Source organism: Diplotaxodon limnothrissa, linkage group LG2 (genome assembly GCF_057381915.1).
Source record: "Diplotaxodon limnothrissa isolate DT_005_m linkage group LG2, D_limnothrissa_male_GT1.1, whole genome shotgun sequence".
NCBI classification, from domain to species: Eukaryota; Metazoa; Chordata; class Actinopteri; order Cichliformes; family Cichlidae; genus Diplotaxodon; species Diplotaxodon limnothrissa.
The window spans coordinates 34,307,989-34,321,727 of NC_140597.1; positions in this window are offsets into that span (position 1 = coordinate 34,307,989).

The window sequence follows — 13,739 nt, forward strand, 5'->3', positions numbered from 1 at the left end:
AACAGTAAAAGCAAAGTTTTTATTCTCATGTGAGCACAAGGCTTAGTTCCCTTTGCATAAAAATACAGAGTATAAATGTTCCCTAAAAACATACAATTGAAACAAATACCTGTACTTTTTTTTTTTTTTACTGTACCCAGTAAAAGTACAGACAACTTCTTTTCTTGAATAAATTAGTTGAATCAGCACTTCGACTTTTACCAGAGGAGTTTTTAACATGTGCATCTGTACTTCAACTTAAGTGAAGAATGTCGGTATTTTTACCACCTCTAAAAACTGCAGACTACTGTGCTGTCAACCAGCACATTCACCCCAAACATTCTGTTGAAGCTGGAAATTATCTTTTTAGTGTCAGAATTTTATCCATATGCACCACTATAATTGGGAAAGAGTGGATGACTTTTTAAAGTTGATGTTTGGGGAGAGCCAACAGGTTATGTTGACAGAAATGTGGAAAGGACAATAGTGTGCATGCTACTGTGGGCCCATAACTACAGTACATGGGTCCATGGCAGGAGTGTGCAGAACATTTGTGTTTATCTGTTTTATTATCTATTTTTTATTTTCCAATTAGCTCCACTGTTCTCATTTCACTCACTCTTGCATGGCTCGCTGTCATGCTATACTACATCCCAGCCTACTCATTTATGTCCTCTGTAATGGACATTTGTCTTTGACTTATTGGAGCTACCTTACTGAATCCTGATGTGCACAATAGAGGACATTCTGGTGTTCCAATGATATCGCATGTGTTTGGGTGGCCTCTTTTAGGCAGCAAATCACAAAAAAAATGAAACTGTAAGATACTTTTTTCCTCAGTTCTCAGCAGGATATGTGGCTCAGTAAAAGGACAAAAAACTGTATTATATTATATCTGTACTTTTAAGTTTAATCACAATACAAGACATATTACTGCATTTTCTGTCATTTATTTGTTTAGTTGTAAGTCAAAGCAACATTTAAGATTACCCTTTTATTAAAACTGTCTTTTAGCCAAAGGTTAGAACAATCTGGGTGAGTCTATTTATTTTATTTTATTTTTATTATATTACATTTAATTTTATTTTTAAAATCAGTTACTGTAAAGCAAAACCAGAAACCTTGCGGCTGTTGACTCATCTTGAAGTTTTTTACTAGGTGAGTCAGTATGTTGTGTGTCTGTGTCTTAACTATAATAACAAATGTTACAGGAGGGGGATGTAACAAATAAAGAAATAGTTCCCATGAAAGTTAAAAGTTCATTGCAGGTTCAGATCTGCTGAAAACAGCATGTGGTGGCTGCTTAATTCCATGGGCCTGACCTAGGCTTTCCTTTGATGACTGTAGAGTTTCTTTATATTGAGTGTTTATTACTTAATCATTCATTTTTGTGCCTTTGTTTTTAAAACCTCCTCAAAACCAGCTCTGACTTCTTGGTTTGTCAGGTGTAGTATACCACAAAAGATGATCCACGTCTCTATATCAGTTCCTTTTAATACTCAGCTAAACCCTAAAGAATTCTTGTGATGTGCAAACCACATGTCTGGTTTGTTTGCTACAAAAACATGAATATTTAATGCAGGTCTTCTAGAAATTTGTAAATGGTAGATGTCAGTAAATGTTGTGCCTAACAGCTTTCCCTGGTTGGATTTAGAGAAAGGATTGCTGTTGACACATTGCCTTTGCGTCCTAAGGCTTTTCAGTAATTTGGAAATTAAAACTTTAATTGTCCTATGATTTTTCACAAAAAATATTAAAGAACTTTTTCTTCTTTGGGTCCATGTTATGCAGGTTTTCTCATTTACCCTGTAACAGATGTTTGTGCAAGCTGTAGGTAGCTGCTGATTCTGGCATATGTAGCTGCATGCATGTTACACCTGCTGATAAAGGTAGTTGTGAATGGAGTTGTGAATGGATGTTGTTAAGAATCACTTCATCATCACAGCTATAATCTAACCTTGTTGTGTTAAGATTTTTCTGACAGTAAAGTGTGTAATCTGGTAGAAATATGTACAATAACGAGAACGAGAAGTATTTTATAGCAAACAGAAAGTCTTCAACATATCAAATTGACAAAACCATTAAAAAAATGTGCTCATGTGTTACAGTGATGCATGTAGCTCTGTGAGTCTTTATGGCACCCAAAAAACATAGGCATGTCAGTATAGTAATTGGCAAAGTAAATGTGGTAATTAACGAAATAAATGAGATTTTGTTGACAAAGTGTCTCCATTCTCCTTTTCGTCTCCAAAAACCTTAACAGCATTTGTTTTTATCTCTGAATATGCATGTCTTATCAAACAAGAACAAGAAAATGTTGCCCATGTTGGATGTGAAATGCGCCGGTTAAATTAAAACCATCACACCTGCATTGACCTTAACAAGCCTTCATTTGCAATTAGCACAAACTTCAAAAATTGGAACTTGCCCAGCCACTATTAATAATATTGGCTTGAGTAATAAAAATGTACTAAAATTAGGCCAGCTTTTTTGACTCCAGGTTCAAGACAATGTTCTGATGTAGAAACGGTAAACATATAAATATGAACCCGTAAATAGACTCTTTTTTTGTCTTGGGTTAAAAATATCCCATGTTTCCTATTGCATGTCTATTTAAGTCATTTGTCATACCTGAATAACCTTACAGTTGACTTACTATTCATGAGAATTTTAATTATAGAAGATATCAGTAGGTGAGGTAGATTGGAAGCAGATAAAATTCTAGTGTTGGACTGCGAAAGTGTTTTTTTGGGGGGTTTTTTGAACTTTGTAGAAGTTTTACTTCCAGGAATTGAATTTCAGAAATGGTTGGTGATTTTCATTATGTTCATGGCACTGATCAACCACTTTTTATGTCCCTGGAGATGTAAAACAGTCACTACGGGGGGTCAAAGTTTACTTGTTACAGTGTGTTAGCAAAGGTGAAGCCTTTCCTAATTATTTTGACGGCAAGATAACACTTTGGAATGTTTGAGTAATAAGCCTTCCACTTTAAGCAGAGGAGAGTATTGTACTGTCTTTCTTTGCTGCTCAGACACACATGCACACGCATACATGAGCACACACACACACACACACACACACACACACACACACACACTTCAACATGCCAGTTTCTCTAAGCCTACCACCTAATTAAGGCCAGTCCTTGCAGTTTCAGCTCCAGAGAGAACTGGATTTCCAATCTCCTTCAAGGCAGTCCAATACTTTAGTTGTATTTTCAAGGCGTGCTGTTAGCTGTGGTGCCATATTTTTAGAGGTGAACACCTGCATGTTTGACATCTTGTACCATTTGATACCACTTCTCTAAAATGGCTCGAGAAGTCTGGTAGCTCATAACACGATGTAACATGGCACCAAATCAAACCCAGCGCAGAATGCATTTGAAAAAGTTATCGCATATGTACACAGAAATCGCATATGCCTCCTGTGTATACTTAATGTTTTAAAGCTGTAACCTAGTTTCATGATCAAACATCAGTTTTTTTCTAATGGCATAAAAAATGATATATGGCTACACTTACGCTCTTCTTCTAGGCTGCTCTAGTTTCCTATGAACATTTTATGCACATGTCTTCTATATGTTAGCTTCGCTGATCAGCCTAATTATCATATTACTTGTTTACTTGTGTCCTCACTCTGGTTTCCAAGGTGTTGCCTAGGAGATGAAGCATATTTTGGAGCACACATACACCACTTAATGTGTTTGAGTGGTGTGTGTGTGTGCATGGCAGAGGGTGTGTGAGTGCACATAGGGTTATGCGTGAAATTATTGTTCCAGTCTGAGCTTGCCGGCACATGTGCGTGTGCACAAGGATGTGTAATCAGAGCCGCTTTGGAACTTACAAGAAGTCATTAACAGTCAAGACTATTGTGCAGACGCCATGATTTCAAAGGTGCTCCACAACAGCTTGTGCGGCAAGGGCTGATTGAACCAGAGCACTTGAAAGGGGGAGAGAGACGTCAGGTTCGCAGTATCCTGTCGCGGCCCATCTGCCTCTCTCTCTGCTCCTGCCGTCAGTCTCCTTTGTGAGGAGGAAGGGGTTTGAACATCAAAGAGCAGCCATGCTACCTTGGAGACAGAAACAATTAGTAAGGGATCTAGTGAAAGGTGGCATTGAGGAGAACCCCATTCCAAGATAGTCAAAAAATATATACCTGAGCATTAGTAGGGAGGAAGGGTAACCCTGGATTCCAAATGCTTCACAGAGAGATACTATATGAACTTTTTATTGCAGGATTACAAATTTTAGAGGATTACAGTATTTTTTCCAGCACTCTGTAAAGTATTGTTGCATAATATAATGTCATTTCTAATTTAGATAGCACAGTATAGTAATATAAACAGCTAAATGTTGAGCTACCTCCCCATGACCGACAGATAACACTTCTGGCTGTAAGGAGTATCGTCTCATTAGCACTTGTATCCCACAATATCTCTACAGCAGCCTGGCATGAGTCGGGAGCAAATCTCGGGAGTGGGGTGGGGGGAGTGCCTCATATAGAATACCCTTGAGTTGTTCCACAGCTATCGTCTCCTAGATGTCTTTGCTGGCTCGCTAAGCAGCTACACCTACATTCACCCCAGCTCCCATTTCATTCTGAATGTGAAGTTTGAGTTGGCTTAGCTGCTGTTTAATAATGCATTTGTCATCCGTGACCAGGCCAGCTGAAGGGGCTTGACCAAACAAACAAAAAATGAGGTCAATATCACCTGGTCCTGTGTATTGAGGTTGAGGAGTAAAACATGAAAGTAAGACTAAAGTAGAGCATTTGGTGTGTGGGTTTTTTTTTTTTTTTTTTTGGTTTTTATGTGCTATTAGTAAAAGTCTTGCTTTCACTTTAGTGACAAGTGTAGTTGACAGTGCTTATACAAGATATATTCTTAGCAGTTTAAAAATATATAGTGCATTTATTGGCAAACCCACAATTCACAATACATATGTAAACTTTTCAAGCTAAGAATTATATTCATAATTTTACAACAGTGACTCAGAAAGAAGAAAAGATTGGAACGAATAATCAGTTTACCACAATATGATTAAAACATATTAGACAGGAATAGACCCAGAGTAATTAAATTCAATAATTAGCCAAATAAAAAAAAGAAGACGAGCTTATTGTTCCAGTTTTTATATAACAGCCATTGTTAGCTGCATTGTTAGAACAGTGTTAGAAGCATCGGTTGTGGTTAAATGTACGAGTTATTCAGGTGGCACCACTCTCTTCAGCCAAGGACACACACCAGGTAATGAACAGATCTGTATATGAATAGACGACAGCATAGATGTACACGCAATATAAAGAAGTAACAACCTCAACTGACAAACACTTAATGAGAAAATTTATTTTATATTTGCAATGTGACCTGATTTTATGAAAGTGATATAACTAATTTAATTTCTTTTCTGTAGTCAACATGCCTCATTTGCAGGATGTGTAATGTCAATATGTTACTTCTCTTCATGAAGTAAAATGACTGCGTTTGTCTTCAAGGATGTGGGTGTACATCAGTGGGAGATTTTCATTTTGACATTTTGTGGCACTTGCAGAGTTTCTCGCTTTAGTTTTTGCTCAAACATAGTATGAAGACAGCGATCTTGTTTCAAGGTTATTGCACTTATAATTTCCCCCCATTTCAGTGCTGGAGTGAAGACGAGAGACACTGAGAGATTTTCAGACAGACACCAGCCGACCGCCGAGTTCTGCAGACTTGTAAGCATGTGAACAGCAGAGGCGGTATCAATCCCTGGAATGAGGCCGATGACCGATTCCAGTTCAGGGCCACATCAAAGAGTGTGAATGCAGCAGCACTAACAGGAATGCTGGGGGTCAGGGACACTGGCTGAGGGATTTAGTCATTTCAGAGCTTATGTGAAGCACCATGGAGAGCAGCTATAAAAGCACAATGTCACTTTGTGACCTGCAGTTGGAGGGATACAAACCTGAAGCGATGTGAGCTGGATGGGAGCGTTGCACTGTTTTGACACACTCAAACATGCACAGGGATACTGAATTTGGCACATACACACAATCCCACACACAGACAGAAAGGTCAAGACATAAAGAAAGTGACTACACTCTTTCTAATATTTTTTCTTCTCTCTCACTTACTTTATCACTTCCATTGTTTTGCTTGTCACGCTCGTCCCAATCCTCGTCTTTCTATCTTATACACATAGAAACATGTAAGCTAAAACATATATCTTTCTTTATGCATAAATCCAGAGCAGTAATTTCCAAGGATGCTGGCAATAAATGACAATGGTAATTTTTCGACAGTCAGTATACCACTGCTGTCCAGTAAAATCACAGTGTTTTTTGCTTAATGCAGCTCTGCATGGCAGCCATATATTGTTAACTTCTGTGACATTTATGGGCTGCAACGACACTCATAGGAGACATTCAGATGTGTCTCATCTGCATGCAGCACACCAAACAGCCATCTGGGAATAGTCCTGCAGCTTTTAGGGGTGATAAAGCTAATCAGGTGCTGTTTTCATGTCAAGAGTAGACCCATTCCTTCCTAGATTTTTTTTCTTTTGTGGTTAATCTTGGAAAACTTATATGTTTTAAATTTTGTCATAATAATATAGATTTTAAAAAAATAAGGAAAATGAAAACTGACTAATAGGATTTGCATTACAATGCCTGGGGAAGGGATGTAATGCAGGTCCCCTTCTGGAAGAGGTCCTTTTCTGGGATAGGGCCCCTTCTAGAGCCAGACCTGGAAGGGGAGCTCACTGGTGAGCATCTGGTGGATGGGCCGTTGGCCATAGACCTCAGCCAGGCACAGTTTGAATCAACAACATGGGACAGGAATTGAGGTTGGTTAGTGTGGAAGATGGGTGGAGGGCAAAGGCTGGGACATGGGCATCATGACCCCCAGCATTGTAGACTGAATCAAAGCCAGTGCAGGAGGGTAGCAGTACCAGCTAGATAAAGTTAAAATCACTGCTATGCATAACAAGTCATTTGAAACCACTCAGTGAGATCTAACCAAGCGAAGTGAGGGTGAGAGTTGTATCAGTGTCTTTGGCACAAGGACAAGCATGTTTGAAGGACTGAGTTACCTCTTCGTCTCCAAAACTCATAATTGCACCCCTGATCTTTTTTTTTTTTCTTTATAAAGATGATGTGGTTCTGCTGGCTTGATCAAAACCTGACCTTCAGCACATGCTAGAGTGGTTTGTAGCTGAGTGTGAAACCAGTGAGATGAGAGTCAGCACTTCCAAGTCTGAGTCTATAATCCTATGCCTGGTTCCTCTGGTTTGGGGAAAGTTTTTGATGTACTCTGCCTTTTGTCTGATGTCAGCCCACTTTAGCTACTCGGGACACTGTGTCCATATGTGGAGACATTACATATAGTTTTTCTGCACCTTAAACTTCACTCTGATCAATAAAGTGTTTATACTTTGTTAAGCAATGTGGCTTGTGTTGTGGTGTAAAAAAAAAATCCACTGTCCCCATATGAGGACACACATTTTTTAGGGGACTAGATGTCTGGTTTTTATAGTTACCAGGTCAACTAATCCCAAATAGCTAAATTTAAAATGTACCCAAAATAAGAGCTCAGGTCTGAGAAGGATAGCGGGACATTGCTGTAATCACTTTTCACATTCACATGCTCCCAAGAGGATAAGCTTGTGAGATGTTCTGGCCCAAAACACAACTTAGTGTAGCAAGACAACTTCTTCATTTCTAGTACGTCGTTTTCCTTTTTTTCCAGGTCTGATTTGAAATGTCCCGAGTTGCAATATGCACATAAAAATAAATAAAACAAATATATATAATCCTTCTTATCAGTGACCTCGGGTACATCTCTACTGACAGAGCTCCAATATGAAAGTAAGCCCTTGATGCAGTGTCATTGTGTTCTTGTGGCAAGAAACTGAATAACTTTTGATAAGTGTAAGTCTTAAGTTATGGACCAACTGTGACCAGACATCACTGCATGCACTGAGGGCGGTGTCGACACACTATAGAGGCAAAACTATAGACATGACTATTATGAATGAGAGAGTGACTTAAAAGTCTAGAATAGTGTTTTTTCCACTGATTTTTTGTGGCCAAAAGAAACAACATTACTGGCTGCAAGGCAGGATCCAAGCTTAGAATAAACCGCTCTCTCCTTTGTTGTCAGGCTGGCTGACACCAAGACCGCCTGCACTATAGCCTGGAGCCACAATGTGTCAGAGCTCTTTCAGAGCTGCCAGGGTCTAAAGTTTTTCTCTCAACTTAGCACATATGCCCATAGAATGAATTTATCAAAAGTTTTATTTATTTAATATTCACTTGAATGAACACTAAACGTGCCGCAACTGTCAGAAAAATTTTTATTTGATGTATGGAAGTGATGCAAAATGGAAAGCGTGGATATCTAGAAAATCGCTGTTCATGTCTGAAGCCTCTTCTTCTTTTTCCACAACACTGGTATGCGTATTAACGGATTGGAACATATAGTTCTGATGTGACTAAGTAACAACTCACAAATCTTTCTGTCTGCTTATTCTCTGTAAACACCACATGAGCACCTCGTTGGTCCACACCCAAAGTTGTCATATTTTAAAACATGTTGAACTTCTTTGAATCATTTTCCCACTTGCTGAGTATTTGTCCACCATACCATATGTTGTGGGTTTATAATAAATAACAGTAGCAGAATGCTATTTTTACTTTACTTTTGTTTTGTGTCTCTTCACCTGTTATCTGTTTTACCGAAACCTCTTTCTAAAGTTTTAGGCTTAGGAAAAGATCAGGATTTTGCTTCCAGTAGCACACCCTTTTAATTAAGAGAAAATTTGCTGTACTCTTTATCTGCTACTAGCTTCTCCACCATTTCCTTGGTTTCATGGTAGGTTTACCTGAGTTCTAATGATGTCTATCATGTTAAGGGGACTTGTTAAGTCAAACCACCATGGATATTTAAAATTATACCACATGGGTGTCCTTTGTCAGTTTTACACTCCAGGGTCCTGAGCAGGCCTTGTTATGTTGGGGTGAGAACAGGTATTAAGCACCTCCTACTGTTGCTAGCAGCTCTCCCATTTTCATCCACATTAATACAGTAATAAATCAAACTGGCTTATGAGCGCACTGTAGCATGCTGAGGACAAACTAGCAAAGTTACTTAGAGGCACGTCTCACACAATTTATTTTTCAGTCTAAAATCTGCACATCTGTAGTCCTTACGCATTGTGACTGATCAATTGCGAATTTGGTTGACTTCTAATGATAAAAAAATAGCCTAAATCCACAACGCTAGATGCCCCCACATAACAATACTGCCCCCCAGTGCAAGATTCCACTGATATAAAATAAATTTGATCTGTGGTTTGCCCTTTAAAATGAAGCAACCCTTTTTCAGAAGGTTAAATTTGATTTCTAAGTGTAGTGGCATAATTTGTTTGTACTTCGTATATAATGCAACAAAGGCATTCAAGTCTTGCCTGCACTCTACAGACAAGTCCAGGGAGAAAGAAAGGAGTAAGAAGCATCATCGCCTGAGTCAGCGCAGCTGTGATTTTGAAGCTTTGGATGTGTAGCTGGAGTCTATCCAGAAGCATGCCAACCCCCTCATTCTTCAAAGTGCATTTATATTACTAGCACTCTTGGCAGGCAGGCCTCTCTAGCGGTTAAGGCTGAAGCGCCTCCCAGACTGACGATCATTACAATGGCTATAACATAAAAACTGTTATTGGCCTTGTTTGGTGATGGTTATTACAAGTGTATCAAAAACCCACACATACATCTCCATTTACCCCAGTTCTTCAGGGCTGTAGCACTATATAGGCACTAATGAATAGGTGATTTCAGTGATTCGACATGTGTCATAAATATTAAATGGCTCTCTGCCCTTGGTTACCTTTGCTGCCAGCCAGAGCCTTTGTCATGTATACTGTAGCTGTTTAGCTTTTACTTATTGACAGAGGTGACAGTAGGGGACATTTCAAAGAGAGATGCTTCTCAGGAGTTCAAATCTCTATGGTAAAATAGTCCTTTGTAGTGCATTAATGCTTATTCTATATGTCTGTTGAGGGCACAACCTTTGGAGTGAAGTCATGATTATTGTAATTTTGGTCATAGATAACAGTGACAAAGCAAATGGCAGTGTGCTCTATGTAACTATGTGTAAATGGGTACTTTAAATAATGTTTTAAATTGAGCCTTTATTGTATCCACAAAAGTAAAACTTTTAAAATATTTCACTCTTTTGCCAAAATACAAAACACAGGAACTACAAATTTCAGAAATTAAGAAAATCTATTCATGAGAATATTTTGTCTTGTCAAACTGCTAAAGTAATGGTCAGTCATAACATTTGCAGCCAGAGGTGCTTGCCTCCCAGTCATTTTAAATGACCTTCAATTAACTGAACCACACCAGTGCCTTAATATGTGGGTAATTCTAAAGTAGAGGCAGCAAGATATTTCAACACCCCAACACCAATTTAGTATAAAATAGATAGAAATGGTATATACTCTGAAAGAAAAAAAAAAGCAAGTTGCGTGGTTAAGTTTAACATTTGCAAATAAAAACAAAGTGTCCAAATACTGAGAATATTAAGCTGTTTATAATTAGCAAAAGCCTAGCAGTATGATGGAGGAACCCAGCAGTCAATATTCTAAAGGTTGCAAGTGGACAAATATGTGTTGTTTTCCCCCTTTTTTCCCTTTTGTTAAGCTGATATAATATTGGTGTTTAACCCTCAATTCCTGGCACCTGCAGAGATTTTCATTTAGTTGGAAGCTAAAGGTGTGAATCAGAGCAGCTGAATGAGTGTGAAGTAAAGTATTGATGAAGAAAGAGCATATGTTTTAACAGAACTTCTGTTAGAATATGAAATTATATTTTGACAGATTTCTTTTTGTTACATTTTGTACTGAGCAAAGATTACCACCTCAGAACTGTGGTTACAGATTTCGTTTCATGAGTTGAATGATTTTTACATAAAAAAACCTCACTTCTTGCCTTTCTTTGTTTGTTTTGTTATTTTTACATTTTCCTGTACCATACACACACCATGAGATGAAATTTAATTTAATGCATTGCAATACACACCTCATTCAGCCGTGAACAATGTGTCTGCCTTCTTATGGCTGCTGGATAGACTCCCTATCCAATGGATGGGCCTCTGTCATACTAACTCTTCCCAAACCATACAAAGTGTTTGCTTTAGATCCCAGACAATAAGGAGCAGTATAAACACTCCCCCACATTTCTCACGGCTGGGAGGCCCGAGCTGTAAAATGCTCAGATTGATAGAGCAATGTTCAATTCCTCCCCTGAGTTAGAAGGGCAAACTCCTGTGGCGCTCCTGCATCAAGCATGCCCTCCCTGTGACTCGACACTGGAGATAAACTTTCCCAGACAACAATGCCTCATCAGTGGCAGCAGCAATGGGGCCTTTTTTTACTGCCAGAGCTCCAATGCTGAACAATTAACAGCTCACCATGGTCCCTAGCACAAAATACTAGAATGGCCAAGTAAGTATGGCCTCTCTCCCTCTCTCTTTTACTTTCCTTTTACTGGTTCAATTCTCAGACTCTCACTCACTAAAACTACCCCTCCTGTCCCCATACCTCAGCCCCTTATATTTTGCTGCAATGCATCTCTTACAGCTCTCTGTTCTATAAATTGCCAACATTGCGAAAAGGCAGATACAAATAAAGGTGATTTAGCCCAAAGAGATGCTGAGTGATGGCTCTCATTAGTCCAAAGTGGAGACCAAAGTCGAGATTTAACTGAGAGGGATTCCTGGCCATTAGCGCACTGGCATTGGCTGTATTGATAGTTTTTTAATAAGACGCTACATTAATGGTTATCATGAGTGAGTGGGTTTATGGTAATGGGAAAAGGCAGAGGAGGGGAAGAGGAAGTCTCCAATGTGTTTTCTGTCAAATTCAGCCTTAGCCTGGCTACTGCTGCCAGCAGCTTGAGCGTGTACCTTTGCAGGTTGACAACTCGTGTAGCACAAACTCTCTCTTATGTCTGCATACAGCAAATATAGAAAGAGTAATTTTTTTTCTTTTTTTGCTGAATTATGGGTGACTCGAATGAAGGGAGGACGGTGTCAGTGATGAACGATGCCAGAGGGATGTCTCTAGTGTGCACAGAAGTCATTTCCTCCTATTAATCAGTTGGACTAATTCTTCCCATGTTCCATTTTTAACCCTAGAATGTCACTGCCTCCAGTTGCTCTAATTGAAATATTAGCAGCCAGTTAAGTAAATGAAGACAATTTAATCAGTACCCTTCTTGTGCCTTCCTTGTCTTTCTCTTCTGTTGTCTATTTCCCATGTGACAATGTGATCTTTCTATTAAAGAGAGAGTTGAGAGATCAATTTAGACTGTCTTTTTTTAAGTTAAGCTGACAGCTCTGGATCAATGCCATAAGAAGCCAAGAATAACCTTGTATGAATGTGAACTCTGACAAAAAGTGTCAGACTCTGCTAAGAATTTATTATTATTATTATTGTTCCTGTTGGTTTGACTATGCACCAGCATGAGTAGACCCTAAGCATCATAAATCCAACTTCCATTATTTCATCATGAATAATAATATCTAGCTTTGTTATCAGTTGGATTGCTGGAACTAGACAGCGTATCAGTAAATTTTCATTTATTTTATTTTTTGGTTCAATGTCTTTCATCGTTCTTCTTCCGTGTCCCTTCTTCTTCCCTTTAGGAGTTGGTCGCCTCAGAGGATCATCTGCCTCCATCTCATCCTATCCCTGGCATGCCCTTCTGTCACACCAACTCCCTGCATGTCCTCCTTCACTGCATCCGTGAACCTCCTTCATCGTCTTCCTCTTTTGCTTCTACCTGACAGCTCCATAATCAACGCCGCTTCAGATCATTCGACACATTAGGAATTAAATAACACTAAATCATAATTTAAAAACTGCATTTTGTTTTTACTCGGGTTGTTTTCAGAGCACCGTATCCACTATTCCTCATCTACACTTGCCCAAATCATTTCAGCCTCACCTTGTTGAATTTTCCCTCTGATATACTCATTTCTAATCCTGACCCTCCTGGTCACTGTGAAAATCTTAGCATCTTCAACTCTGTTACCTGCAGCTCCACCTCCTGTCTTCTTGACAGTGCCACCATTACGATGCCATCTGCACATTTCCACCTGCCTCTCTCTCATTCACACATGTATTCTGTCTTGCTTCTACTTCATCTCCACATACATTTCTATCTCTTCAGGCTTTCTTGCATCTCCTCTGACATCACAATGCCCACTGTGAGCATGATAGTCCATCACAAACCAGCACAGCAACAGTGTACTCTTAGTGCTGGTCCCAAGCCTGGAAAATGGGTTACATCAGCAGTGTAGTGTAAAATCTTTGCCAAATAAAATGCAGACCTTCGAAGCTGAATCACCGAATCAGTTTGCAATGCTTAGTGCTCGCCTTGGTGCTAGGTGTCATAAGCACTAATGCAATTTATTTTACTATTATAATCCTAAAAGCAAATATTCTGCAGCTAATAACACAATGCATCTGCCAATCACAGGATTTGTTGTCAAGATGTACAGTCAGCATACAGCTCCAGATGCGTCTAAAATGTGAAAGAAGCAAAAGTGTGAAAGAGACATATGCATTTAGAAAAGTTCAGCCTTATAAGTTAGTTCACAACTTATTCCTGATGTTTATCTTATTTGTTTTATTCTCAATGCCAGATTTTTAAGATAGCAGGTCTTACAGATTAAATTGCAGACTGTGGAATGACTAACTTTTTTCCTTTTATCA